General features: G+C 33.9%; 1 protein-coding gene across 9 annotated transcripts in view; it reads right to left on the bottom strand.

The window, feature by feature from the left end:
* MIPOL1 (mirror-image polydactyly 1) overlaps positions 1-13358 on the bottom strand; it is a 328422-nt gene that overhangs the window by 122399 nt on the left and 192665 nt on the right. The gene's annotated exons all lie outside the window — the stretch shown is intronic.

Raw genomic sequence — 13358 nt, 5'->3', positions numbered from 1 at the left:
GCAGTGGGTGTTTCACATATAAATTTTATGTGGCTCCACTGCCTGATTGCTAGATTTTCTTTTAACTTTATTAATAGAAACTCAGAAAATTCTAAATATGTTAAGCTATCTTTGATATTTAACATGAAAAAAAATACACAAGACTACAACCTGATTCTTACAGATATGATTTAACCTCTTCAATTCCTTTTCTGCAGAAAAAAAAAAATCTCTAAAGGGAGAATGGCAGCAATCTTGAATGTTAGAAATATTTTATTCAAGGGATGTTATTGTTCATCTCTGCCTATAATACTCCAATTTTAAAGAGTCTTAATCAGTTTTTCAATAGGGTTCAAACTAGTAATTTTAAAAGAATTGCTACCTTCCAACCATCATTCCCACTGAATTTCAGGCATAGTCAAAAAGAGTTATCAACCCAACTTTTAAAATATGGTACTGGTAAGTCAGATTTCAGTTTTGTTTATTCAAAGTTTAATTTCCATGAAAAGGCTATCTTTCACTTTAAATGGTGTTTGATAGATAACACAAAGCAAACTGGTATCGCATACCTCACAAACTACACTAATTGTCATAATTAAAAAGTAATCAAAAGTTGGGGGCAGAAATTCACTAATTTTGCTGAAATCATATGACTTCACTGAAATTATTTTCTTGCATAAGAACGAAGTCACAAGACAAATTGTGAAATTTGATCATAGGAAAATTAATGAGTGTAATATAAATGAACATTAGACAATGCCACTTTTCTATTTTAATAATGCAGAATTATAAAAGCATGCAGCAGTTTAGATCTTTGTATATAAAATTAGGCACTAAATTAATTAATTAGTTCTCTATCTGGGCTAGCAAATTCTAACAAAGGGTTACTTTTTAATTAAATTTAAGATGTTTGTATGCTTGCTTCAACATGTCACACTCCAGAATTATAGATGAAACATTCTCAAAAATTATTAAAAAAGCATGCAAAGCTGGTTCTTGATGCCAATAATTAACAGCTTTGCCAGTTTTCAGTATACTATAATATGTGATTGAAATGGTAACTTGGAAGACCGGATACCCAATGTGACTAATAACAAATCAAAAAGAACTGCCCAAAAAAGGATATATCACATTCAACTTACAAAACATCAGACATCCTGTTGCATGTAATTTAAGAAATATCAAATATTTGACAGGTAATTGAGAATTTGCTAAATAAATATGTGACAATGTTAAATACCTTAGATGATTATTTTGAAGATTTTGTACCTGGTACTTCTGCAAAAGGCAAACCTAAAATCCCCCAAAAACCCAAACCAAGAAACAAAACCAACACTGTTCTAGCAGGAAAAAGTCATAACGAAGATTCTGCCTAAGAAATTTCTGCAATGAAAATGAGATCATGAGAACTGTAAATTCCCGTGCTTTGGTAATAATGAATATTTCACTTCTCTTCCTGTATTTAGTTGGCTACGAAGATTTGGTGTTGCTTCATAGCAATCCACTTAATTTATTAATTCCAAATGCCTAATCTTATATCTAGGCCCTGGTGACTATGTTCAAAGTTATTATAAACTTTCTGGCATTACAAGCTCCTTCCGCTACTTTATCAGATATACGCTTACCTGGTCAACTTTGCCACAGTGATCCTGCTCAGTCTTGGTGGCTAGGATGAACTTCCTTCCCCACTACCTCAGGTATATCTGATCTAGATCGTTCAAACAGAGTAGTACATCCTGCTAGGCCCAGAAGAAAACTGAATCTTGAGGTCAGTTGTATCCTGGATCCTGGTATACCAGACAGATCTAGATCCATTTCTTGGACTTCCTGGGTACATAAATCTTTTTTTTTTTTTTTTTTGGCCTAGGCTAGTTTGAGTTGGATTTATGGTATATGCAATGTAAGAAAATTTAACTAACTTAAATGTGCTACTTACGTCTACTGCATTTCCTACTTCCATTATTAATATCATATAATTCTATCACATTACAGGTCAAAAATATATTTCATCTCAAAAACAAAAAATTAGCAAACAACATACTTTTCCTGTTTCTCTGTCATCATATTTCCCATATTTCTGGTAATTACTTGTAAATCTCCCACCCCCAATCTTCAGTACTACAAATCTCCTTCTGAAATTTCCAGTTACCTGTTTGTTGTATATCCTTCCAGAAACAGCCTATACACATACAAGCATATATGTATATTTGCAACTAAATACATCTACTTACAATATTGATGGTACTCTTTACACACTGTTAAAAACTTTGTTTTAAATTTAAAAGAATTTTTGTTATTTTGCTTCCTATTAAAAAAGAAATCCTCCACCCCAACCCATGTGTTGCACTCACTAGCTACATTCCCTTCCTTCCCTCCAACCCCCAAAGTGAAACACTTCCATGATTTTGGGTTCATCATTTTCAAGAATATTTTATACGTTTACTATGTAATTATGTACTTACAGATAATATATCTGATTGTTTACACATTTCTAAACTTTATATAAATGATACTGTACACATTTGCAGACAATTGCTTTTTTGGACAGTATTATGCTTTTGACTCTTATTTGTATTAATACGTGTATCTGTTCTGATTATAGTTACCTTCACACGTTGTGAACATGTGCAGTACATTGGGATTACAGATATATTTGGACTTATTTTTACATGTTTTTCATATTTGGCATCCTATTCCTTTGTTCCTTTTTCCCTCTACTTATACTGGATTAAAATATCTATATTCCCCTTTTGATTTACTATTTGGAATCTTTATATTTATATTCTACCTTGAAATTTTGGATAAACATACTTAAAAACATATTTTTGAGCAAAGCCTACAGTGAGTCAGAATTTCTATATACCATTAGCCCTCTGTATCTGTGGGTTCCACATCCACCGTTACTTGATGGCTGACTAAGGGACCTAAACATCTGCAGATTTTGGTATCTGTGGGGTCCTAGAACCAATGCCCTCCGGATAACGAGGGACGACTGCATGGACAACCGTACGATAAACATTTTACAGAAGTACAGCACTTTTTAAACTTGAATTTTTAGGCAAAAATTTTATTGAAGCAAAACATGCATCACATATGTAAGTATACACATGGATGAATTTTTTTAGGCAGGCTTATTGAGTTATAATTTAGACAAAGTAAAAATTCACCCATTTTTGATGTACAGTTGTGTAAATTTTGAAAAATGTATAGAGTCATATAATAACAATCACAGTCAAGATACAGAATATTTTCACTACCCCAAAGTGTTCCTTCATGCAACACTGCAGTCAATGTCCTTCCTTTACATGCAGCCCCTGGCAACCACTGATGTGATTTTCACCCCTATAGGTTTCTGTTTTCTAGAACGCCATATAAATATCATATAGTAGGCAGCCTTTTGAATTTGGCTTCTTTTACTTAATGCTTTTAACATTCATTCATATTATTACATGTATCCGTAGTTCATTCCTTTATATCACTGAGCAATATTCCATTGCATGGATATACAACAATGTGTATATTCATTCACCAGTTGATGAATATTTGGATTGTTTCCACCTTTTGGCAGTTTTAATAAAGCTGCTATAAACATCTGCATATTGATCATTTTGTGGAAATATGCTTTCACTTCTCTTACTTACATAAACACCAAGGACTGGAATTGCTGGGTCCCATGATAAGTGTGTGTGTTTATATACTTTAAAAGTTATATACTCTATTAAGTTATATACATTATAAAGAAACTGCCAAATGTGCTGCCTAAATTGATAAAACTTAAAAACATCTGTGCTTCAGCAAGGGGAACCATAAACAAAATGAAAAGACAACCTACGGAATGGGAGAAAATATTTGCAAATGATGCAACCGACAAGGGATTAATTTCCAAAATATACAAACAGTTCATACAACTCAGGAACAAAAAAGAACAAACAATCCAGTCGAAAAATGGGCAGAAAAACTAAATATGCATTTCTCCAAAGAAGACATACAGATGGCCAACAGGCACATGAAAAGATGCTCAACATCGCTAATTATTAGAGAAATGCAAATCAAAACTACAATGAGATACCACCTCACAACAGTCAGAATGGCCATCATTAAAAAGTCTACAAATAACAAATGCTGGAGAGGGTGTGGAAAAAAGGGAATCCTCCTAGACTGTTGGTGGGAATGTACGTTGGTACAGCCACGATGGACAACAATACGAAGTTCCTCTAAAAACTAAAAATAGAGTTGCCATATGATCCAGTAATTACACTCCTGGGCATATACCCAGACAAAACTATAATTCAAAAAGATACATGCACTCCTATGTTCATAGTAGCACTATTCACAATAGCCAAGACATGGAAACAACCTAAATGTCCACTGACAGATGAATGGGTAAAGAAGATACATATATACAAGGGAATACTACTTAGTCATAAAAAAGAATGAAATAATGCCATTTTAGCATCATGGATGGAACTAGAGCTTATCATACTAAGTGAAGTAACTCAGGAAGGAAGAGAAAGACAAATACCATATGATATCATTTACATGTGGGATCTAAAATATGACACAAATGAACTTATCTGTGAAACAGAAACAGACTCACAGACATAAGAGAACAGACTTGTGGTTGCCAAGGGGGAGGTGGGTGGCGGAGGGATGGAGTGGGAGTTTGGGGTGAGCAGATGCAAACTATTATATATACAATGGATAAATAACAAGGTCTTACTGTATAGCACAGGGAACTTTTTTCAAAGTCCTGTGATAAATCATAATGGAAAAGAATATAAAAAAGAATGTATATATACATATGTATAACTGAATCATTTTGCTGTACAGCAGAAATTAACACAACATTGTAAATCAACTATACTTCAATAAAAAACAAAACAAGGGCTTCCGTGGTGGTGCAGTGGTTAAGAATCTGCCTGCCAATGCAGGGGACATGGGTTCAAGCCCTGGTCCGGGAAGATCCCACATGCCGTGGAGCAACTAAGCCCACGCGCCACAACTACTGAGCCTGCGCTCTAGAGCCCATGAGCCACAACTACTGAGCCTGCCATGTGCCACAACTACTGAAGCCCGTGTGCCTAAAGCCTGTGCTCCACAATAAAGAAGCCACTGCAATGAGAAGCCCCCGCTTGCCACAACTAGAGAAAGCCCACGTGCAGCAACGAAGACCCAACGCAGCCAAAAATAAATAAATAAATTTATAAAAAACAAAACAAAACAAAAACCATTTGTGGTTAACTATCAATACAATAGCAATGCCATTTGTTGAATGCCTTCTATGGGTTGGACATTGTACCAAGTACTTGAAATCCATTACTATAGTCTATCCTCACAATCAATCTATGAGATAGCTCCTAGTATCCCTATTTTGCAGGTGATAAAACTGAGGTTCATGAACACTAAGCAACTTGTAAATATAACAGAGCTAGTGACTGACAGAACTCAAATACATATTCAAGCTTATTTGGTCCAAAATACATATTTCTCCCTTATACTTCAATATACAGCATTCTGCGATGTGTGTGTGTATGTGTGTGTGTTGTACCTTTTCTCTTTTTTTATTTCCAGTTTTATTAAGATAAAATTGACAAACAACATTGTATTAATTTTAGGTGTACAACGTAATGATTTGGTGTATATACATACTGCAAAATAAATACTACAATAAGTTTAGATAACATCCGTCACCTCACATTACAAATTTTTTTTCTTGTGATGAAAAGTTTTAAGATTTACTCTCATAGTAACTTTCAAATATATGATTCAGTATTGTTACTATGCTGTATATTATCACTTCTCCAGAAATTATTTACCTTAAATGACTGAAAAAAAATGTTGGTTAACTAATGTTAGGTTAACCTTATAATTAAGTATCTCATTATTCCTAAACTATATCTTTAGCAATGCCATCTAAATAGGACAACCATTCGTACTACTACTGGAAATGAACTACATCATTTCCTTAGAATTTTACCTAATAATGTGGAATGACAAAGAAAAGACTACACTATTCACATCACTGAACACTATTTGTTATGGATATTGTGGAGAAACCACTTTTATCTTACTTTAACATCTTGTTATGTTTGTTTTTGAATGTGTTTTTAATAGTAATAGTCTGATACAGTTAAGCCTTCCTTTGGAACCTGCAAGACCATTAACAGAAATCTGTTTTTATCAGAGAACAGAGGCATTTGATCTTTTTTTTTTTTTAACATCTTTATCGGAGTATAATTGCTTTACAATGGTGTGTTAGTTTCTGCTTTATAACAAAATGAATCAGCTATACATATACATATATCCCCGTATCTCCTCCCTCTTGCGTCTCCCTCCCACCCCTCCCTATCCCACCCCTCTAGGTGGTCACAAAGCACCCAGCTGATCTCCCGGTGCTACGTAACTGCTTCCCACTAGCTATGTATTTTACATTTGGTAGTATATATAAGTCCATAGGCATCTGATCTTATGTGTGATATCTGCTAAATAAAGAAACATACAGCACAAATTAAATCACAGAATCAAATAATGTTAGACCTGAAAAGGATCTCAGAGGTAATACAGTCCCCTACTTTTTTTAGGTTAGGAAATTGTTGCTAATACAACACGTTTAGGGAAACATTTGGAAATTGTTCAAGGTTTCATAGCTGGTTAGAAGGAAAGTTGGAACTAGAATACAACTATCTGGAAAATATTGCTTATTATTAACATGCAATTAACATGTGTGTTAATTGTTTTGATAGAAGTGTTTTACAGAGTAACCACAAGTATATAGACTGTGCTACATTATTAAACACATCTGTAAGATACCTTATTAGATGTTTTCAAACAATATGGCTAATTACACAATTGCTCAAACAATATGATTATAGCCATTCTAGTATTTGACTTTTGAACCTCAGAAGCATGTTAAGAACCTAGTAAAAAAACACTGCAAAAGGATATCTAAAGAAATTAGAAGCTACTATATCAGAAAGATACAAATTACTGATTTCAATTACATTTCCCCTTCACAGGAAGACTGGGGTTGTCCACCACAGTATATTACTACAGTGTATTGCTCTTCAAAGGTTATTCCTCAGAGGTTGTTAGGTTTTGTCCTCATGTCATGTCTCTCAGACCAAGGATGATCAGGTTCTAGACTTAAAAGCAGTCATATATGCACTGTCTAGTGATCTATCATCTGACGTGAGAGAGCAAAGAAATGCAAGCAGAAATAAAAACATTCATAGGCAGACAATGGCCTATGAGCAGTGAGCAGAAACCATGAAACAGAGAAAAGGAGGGTAGAGAGAAGTATGCAAGAAAGAGAGCACAGCACAGTGATTAAGAACAAACTTGGGTTTGACTTCCAGCAATTAGTTCTTTGAATTATTCTATGAATAACTGAACAGGTTAGAGCCACTGAACCTCAATTTTCTCTTTGATAAAATGGGGGTGATAATCATCATGTCTCAGGATGATTATACAATGATAAAATGAGATAACTTACCATACTGTATAGCCATATCAAAGTGAACAAATATATAAGCTGTACAATAGACACGATTGAAACTTTGATGTGAAATTATTGTGGAAATAACTTTATGTCAGTAAGGAATTGTATCAAGTAACAGGTCAATAAGGTGAGAAGGAATTGGGCTTAAAGTGTAAGTTCAAGCCATGTGGTCATCTAAAGCATGGTTGTTAAGGACTATGATCATAGTAAATACTTTAGACTTGTGAGCCATAAAGATTCTGCTGTAACTACTCAATTATTGTTGTAAAGGGAAAGCAGCCATAGACAATATGTAAATGAACAAGCATGGCTATATTCCAAAAAAACTTTATTTATAAAAACAGGCAGCCGGTCCAGAGGCCATAGTCTGCCGACTATGTATCTAGAGTGCCAGAGACTACAGGTTTACATAGAGCCTGCTGAATATCTGTTGGTCTTTATAAGCTTTTGGTTAACGATACATGGAGAAATGAAGAAAGGAAATGTTTGATTTGTCTAGATGAACACGTTTCTGGGGGTGATGAAACAAAATACCTGAAATTCACACTGTTCTAGAACAGGTTTGCCAGCGCACATAATGATAGGAAGGAAAAAAAGGAGTTGATAGTGGTTGTATGGCAACCATGTGCTTGCATGGTAACACTGCATTGTGACAGGAAACCATCTTGTCAGTGAGCCATGATTTCACCTATTGTATATAAAGCAAAATAAATGAATTTAAAAACCTTGCAGCTTTAAATTCTATTTTCCCTGATATTAACAGAGTTTCAACAGCATTCGTTTTATTTGTGTTTGCATGGCGTATCTTTTTTATATCCTGTTAACGTCAGTCTTCTTTACATGCCTAGGTTTAGACGTGACTACTGTAAACAGCATAAAGGCAGACCTCAGAGATATTGCGAGTTCGGTTCCAGACCACCACAATAAAGTGAATATTGCACTAAACAAAGTGACATGAATTTTCTGGTTTCCCAGTGCATATGAATGTTATGTTTATACTATACTGTAGTCTATTAAGTGTGCAATAGCATTATGTCTAAAAAAATGTGCATACTTAATTGGAAAATACTTTATTGCTAAAAAATGCTAACCATCATCTGAGCCTTCAGTGAGTTGTAATCCTTTTGCAATAGTAACATCAGAGATCCCTGATCACAGATAACCATAACAAATATAATGAAAAAGTCTGAAACAGTGAGAATTATTAAAATGTGACACACAGTGAACAAATGCTATTGGAAAAATGGTGCTGATAGACTTGCTTGACAAAGTGTTGCCACAAACTTCCAATTCGTAAAAATCTGTGAAGCACAATAAAGCAAGGTGCAATAAAATGAGGTTTGCCTGCATTTTTTTCCAGTCTAAAAATCTTTGTCTTTTAACTGGGACATTTGATCATTTTATATTTAATGTAATTACCTCTAGATTTGAGCTTAAGTATACATTCTTATTTTGTGCTTTCTATTTGTCCTGCTAGTTCTGTTACATTTTTGTTTTAAAATTACCTTTTCTTGTTATATTTTGGGTTCTTTTATTATCACATTTCCTCTTCTTTATTTGAACATAATACTTCCTTCACATTCTTTTAACAGTTATCCCAGAAATTACAAGACTCAAGTTGACTTATCATAAATCTAATATTAATACTCCTGGACAATGGGAGGACCTAAAATCATTTAACTCTATTTACTTTCCTCCCAATTTATTTGTTACTGTTCTTTAAATGTATTATAATTCATCTTATTTAGGTTTGAACCCCAAAGGACATTATTAATATTATTTTCTTGAGTCAATGTGCATCTATACTTGTCACTTTTTTTGTTTCATTCCTTCCTGGTTGGAAGGTTCCTTATGGCAGCCGTCCTCAACCTTTTTGGCACCAGGGACTGGTTTCGTGGAAGACAATTTTTCCAAGGACTGGGGGGTGGGGGGAATGGTTCAAGCGGTAATGCGAGTGATGGGGAGCGGCAGATGAAGCTTCGCTTGCTCACCCACTGCTCACCTCCTGCTGTGCGGCCTGGTTCCTAACAGGCTGTGGACTGGTACCAGTCCATGGCCCAGGGGTTGGGGACCCCTGCCTTATGGAATCATGTTCCTTCTATTCAAAGAAAGTTTCTTTAATACAAAGCTGAAAATGACTAACTCAATTTTTAGTTGTCTGAAAATGTGTTATTTTCATGTTTTTTTCTTTTTTTGAAAATTGTATGTGATTCTTTTTCAGATTTGCCTGGTGTTTCCTAGAAAACACTGTGGTTTATTCACATAGTTGAGAGTCACAATCTATTTATTTAAATATTCATTGAAGCATTTCGTACATAGCTATTCTATATTCTACAGATGACTTTATTGTGTTTGTGTGTTCTCTTTTTGGGGTTGCTGTGTCTGTTGACTACCATTTATAATGGTTTTCTTTCTCATGTGCTTGATTGACCTTTGCTGTGAATTCACATTTTCCAGATAATAATTTATGGGAATTGTGCTGGACTAAATTGGCGATGCCTTTCTCTCAGGAGAACTTGTGTCTGTTTCATCAGGGAGCCAGTGGGGACAATTCCTAGATAAAGTTCAAGAAGTCTGGATTAATGCTGCAGTTTCTGGCTCAGATTGGGATCCCAAGTGAAGATCAAAGTACTTCTATAGATGTTTGCCCCTGGTGTAGCTGGGGTACACTGGTTTGCTTACCAGTGGGGGATGTTTCTGGTTCAACTCCCAATTTTTTGGTGAAGTAAAATCTTTGGAAGCTTTCCTCTATTTTTTGTGAGTCTAGCAATGCATGAATTAGATTTTGTCCAGGACCTGGCAGGTCAGCAGCACAACGGTCGCCACAGTATGTTTTTGCCACACTTCAGGAAGGAAAAGCCTATATTGAAATTTAACACATATTATGCAATCAAAAGTAGACCAAACTGTTTTTATAATTTAATGTTGGGAATTCTCACATTTGGTACATTAACTGGATTTAATTATTTTAATAATTTTCCTGAATTGCGTTTAAATAGAAAAGATACAAGAGAAGGTTTCAGATTGCCACTTGCAAGCCCTTCTCTGAGAACAACCCACTTTGTGGCTATCCAGTCTAAAATCCAAATATATGAAACATAAAGTAAAATTTTGAACACAGTCACCCTAACAATATTTTCAATATCATAGCTTTTAAGCTCTGTATTAACTAGTGTGACATGATTAGTATTTCTTTTGCTTCCTATCTTTAAACAATAGCCTCTTTGTTCTACAATAAACACAATATAATAAGGAAAACTATTTAGAACAGTTTAATGGTCAGAATCACTACAGCAGCTAGCATGGTTCAGTTGAGTGATAAACTGTATCATCAGCTTGTCAGATGTCTGATTTCCAATAACTGCCACATATTCTAATTTAACAAATACTTACAAGTTATCATAGTCTTGCTTATTTTAAAGGGGAAAAGTATATATAAGTAATTATTTAATTGATAAAATGTTGAAAAGTAGAAATTGAAACATTCCCCATTAACTACCTTTAACACCGTGAATCCTTCAGGAAAAAAAATTCCTTGTGGTGGCAGAACCACTTCTTAGGAAATTATTTACTTAAACGTCTCAGGTTTTAAGGTTATAAATAAAAGTTAGTGTCAGAACCAGAATTTGAGTATAGAACTCTTAACTATCCATTAAATAAACAATCCTGAGTCTGTACATTAACTACTTTGCCAACCTCTTCTCCAACTTTTAACAAGCTGTTATATCCTATTGTGATGACTCTAAAGGTAACATAGTTGACTCCAATTTGTAGCTCCTTTTCTGCTCACTGTCATTTATTTTAAAGTCTTATTTTTGTATTTTTATTTTTAGTGTATGATATCATTCAATTTTTAAGCCATAAGTAATTTAACATTTATTTTGAACCATTTCTTTGTCCATTAATTCAGACTGTGGAGGCTCTATCTTTTCCACTGAATGAACTCTATCTCAGAAGATACTACCTTGATCTTAAATTTGTTGCTAGTTAGATCCCATTAGATGTCTGGCTCCCAGGACTTCTTGACTACACCCCTGAAAGTCATTTATACCGATATGTACAAAACCACTGACCATCTCACTGGCTTCACTAATAATCTATCCATCATTTAATGAGATTTGCTTCTTTTAATGTCTAGAAAACGGGTTAGTCATGCAGTATTCATAGTCTTCAGAGAATATCCATTAAATTATTGATTTTCTGTCTATCACACCACTTGTTCTTGAGGTTATTTCCTCTGGAAAAAAAATTATATGGAAGAAAACACTTAAAGCATCAGCTGGAATGTGAGTTCCCCCCAAAAGTCCATTCTCCTTTCTCATGGCATGATACATTCCTTTCACCAAGCTTGCTCTCTCTGGTACTACCTAAGAACATGAGCACACAGAGAAAATTAAATTCTTATTTAAACTCAAGATGCAAACATTTCCCAAAATGACAATATTCCCCTCCTTTACAGGAGTTGTAAACGTTTCTCTACAGTCCAGTGCTCTTCTGTTTAGTTAGAATTTTAGTCAGCAGTATTTTATTTATTTGTTCAGGATCTTGTATGTTTTTTCACTACATCTATAATATACTTCACCACCTGAACACCTGCTGAACTAAACTTAAACTTGTCCTGCCAGCAAAAAATTTTGAAATTATGCAATCTGCAATTCAGTCCATGGCAAGCACTTGGGTAGAATTTCTTCTATACCTTTCAACATACCTAACAACAATTAAAGAACTGCCTGCGTAGAAATACTGCCAATTGAAAAGTTAGTGAAGCGAGTTTATTCAAGAGAACTTGAGTAACATTTTTGCTAAGGAATTTTCTAATACTCATATTAAATGAGTACCATAATCACCATCTATCAGATTAACCTTAACATTAATCTAAAATTTTATGAATGTATTAAAAGGAAAATCAGTATCATCATGTAATCTCTAATTAATAAAATAAAAATTTCATTCATTGAAAAGTTTTTATATATATAGGCTATAAAGAAAATGTAAGACTATGGAAAAGGTTACTGAAAAATCAGCCATGATAACTGGAAAAATATATTCTTATACAAAGAAAAACAACATCTTAATAAGTTACATTCTACATGGAAATTTTTAAATAGGTAAACATTAATATGTAACTAGCAAAAATTACAATTATATAAAACATAAATATAAAGCTTTATAACCAAGGTTATATGAAAGATATTTTTACTGAAATAGTTCATAATTAAATAAGAGTACTAAGAAATTTCAAAGAAAAGAAATGTTAATTTATAAGTCTCTCATTTGTGAAACCATTTTACTCTGGTTTCTAACACTAAGCCAGTAAATTTCCTAGCCATCTTAAAAATCAACAAGAAATAACTGAAGTTATCTGAATTAAAGACAAAGTTTTAAAAAAGACCAAAACACATTTTAAAGAAAAACAGAGGAAGCAAGATTTCACATACAAATTAAAAGTTTTCTTGAATACTTTAAGTTGACATAGAGGCATTAAACAAAGCAACTGAAGTATTTAAGAGGTGACAAAACAAAGGAAGAGAAACTGCTAAACCTGACTTCATTTGTGTTAATCAATATAAACATTAATTTAAACGAAAATTCTGTATATGAACGTGGAATTATTTGGGAGTTGTGTTTAAGCATGTGAAAAGCATGAAAAAAAGAGAATTCCCTGTTTCCTTTTGGATGCTGGAGACAACAGCAACACAGCCTAGGGCACACTGCTGCGGATTTTAACTGTTGTATGGAACTACTCAAAATGCTTTTGATCCATTTTATCTTGCAAGTTAGCAAAGAAATGTTGCAATAAGAAACACCAACAAAGATCTGAAAAAGTTAAGCTCTGGATTACCATATTGTGTTCTCTTGCCATTCAATGCTTCATACAAAG

This window comes from Delphinapterus leucas, chromosome 2, assembly GCF_059928025.1.
Source record: "Delphinapterus leucas isolate spDelLeu-1000000601 "Yukka" chromosome 2, BTC_Dleu_Yukka2, whole genome shotgun sequence".
Classification (NCBI taxonomy): Eukaryota; Metazoa; Chordata; class Mammalia; order Artiodactyla; family Monodontidae; genus Delphinapterus; species Delphinapterus leucas.
This window is presented reverse-complemented; position numbering and strand designations above follow the sequence as displayed.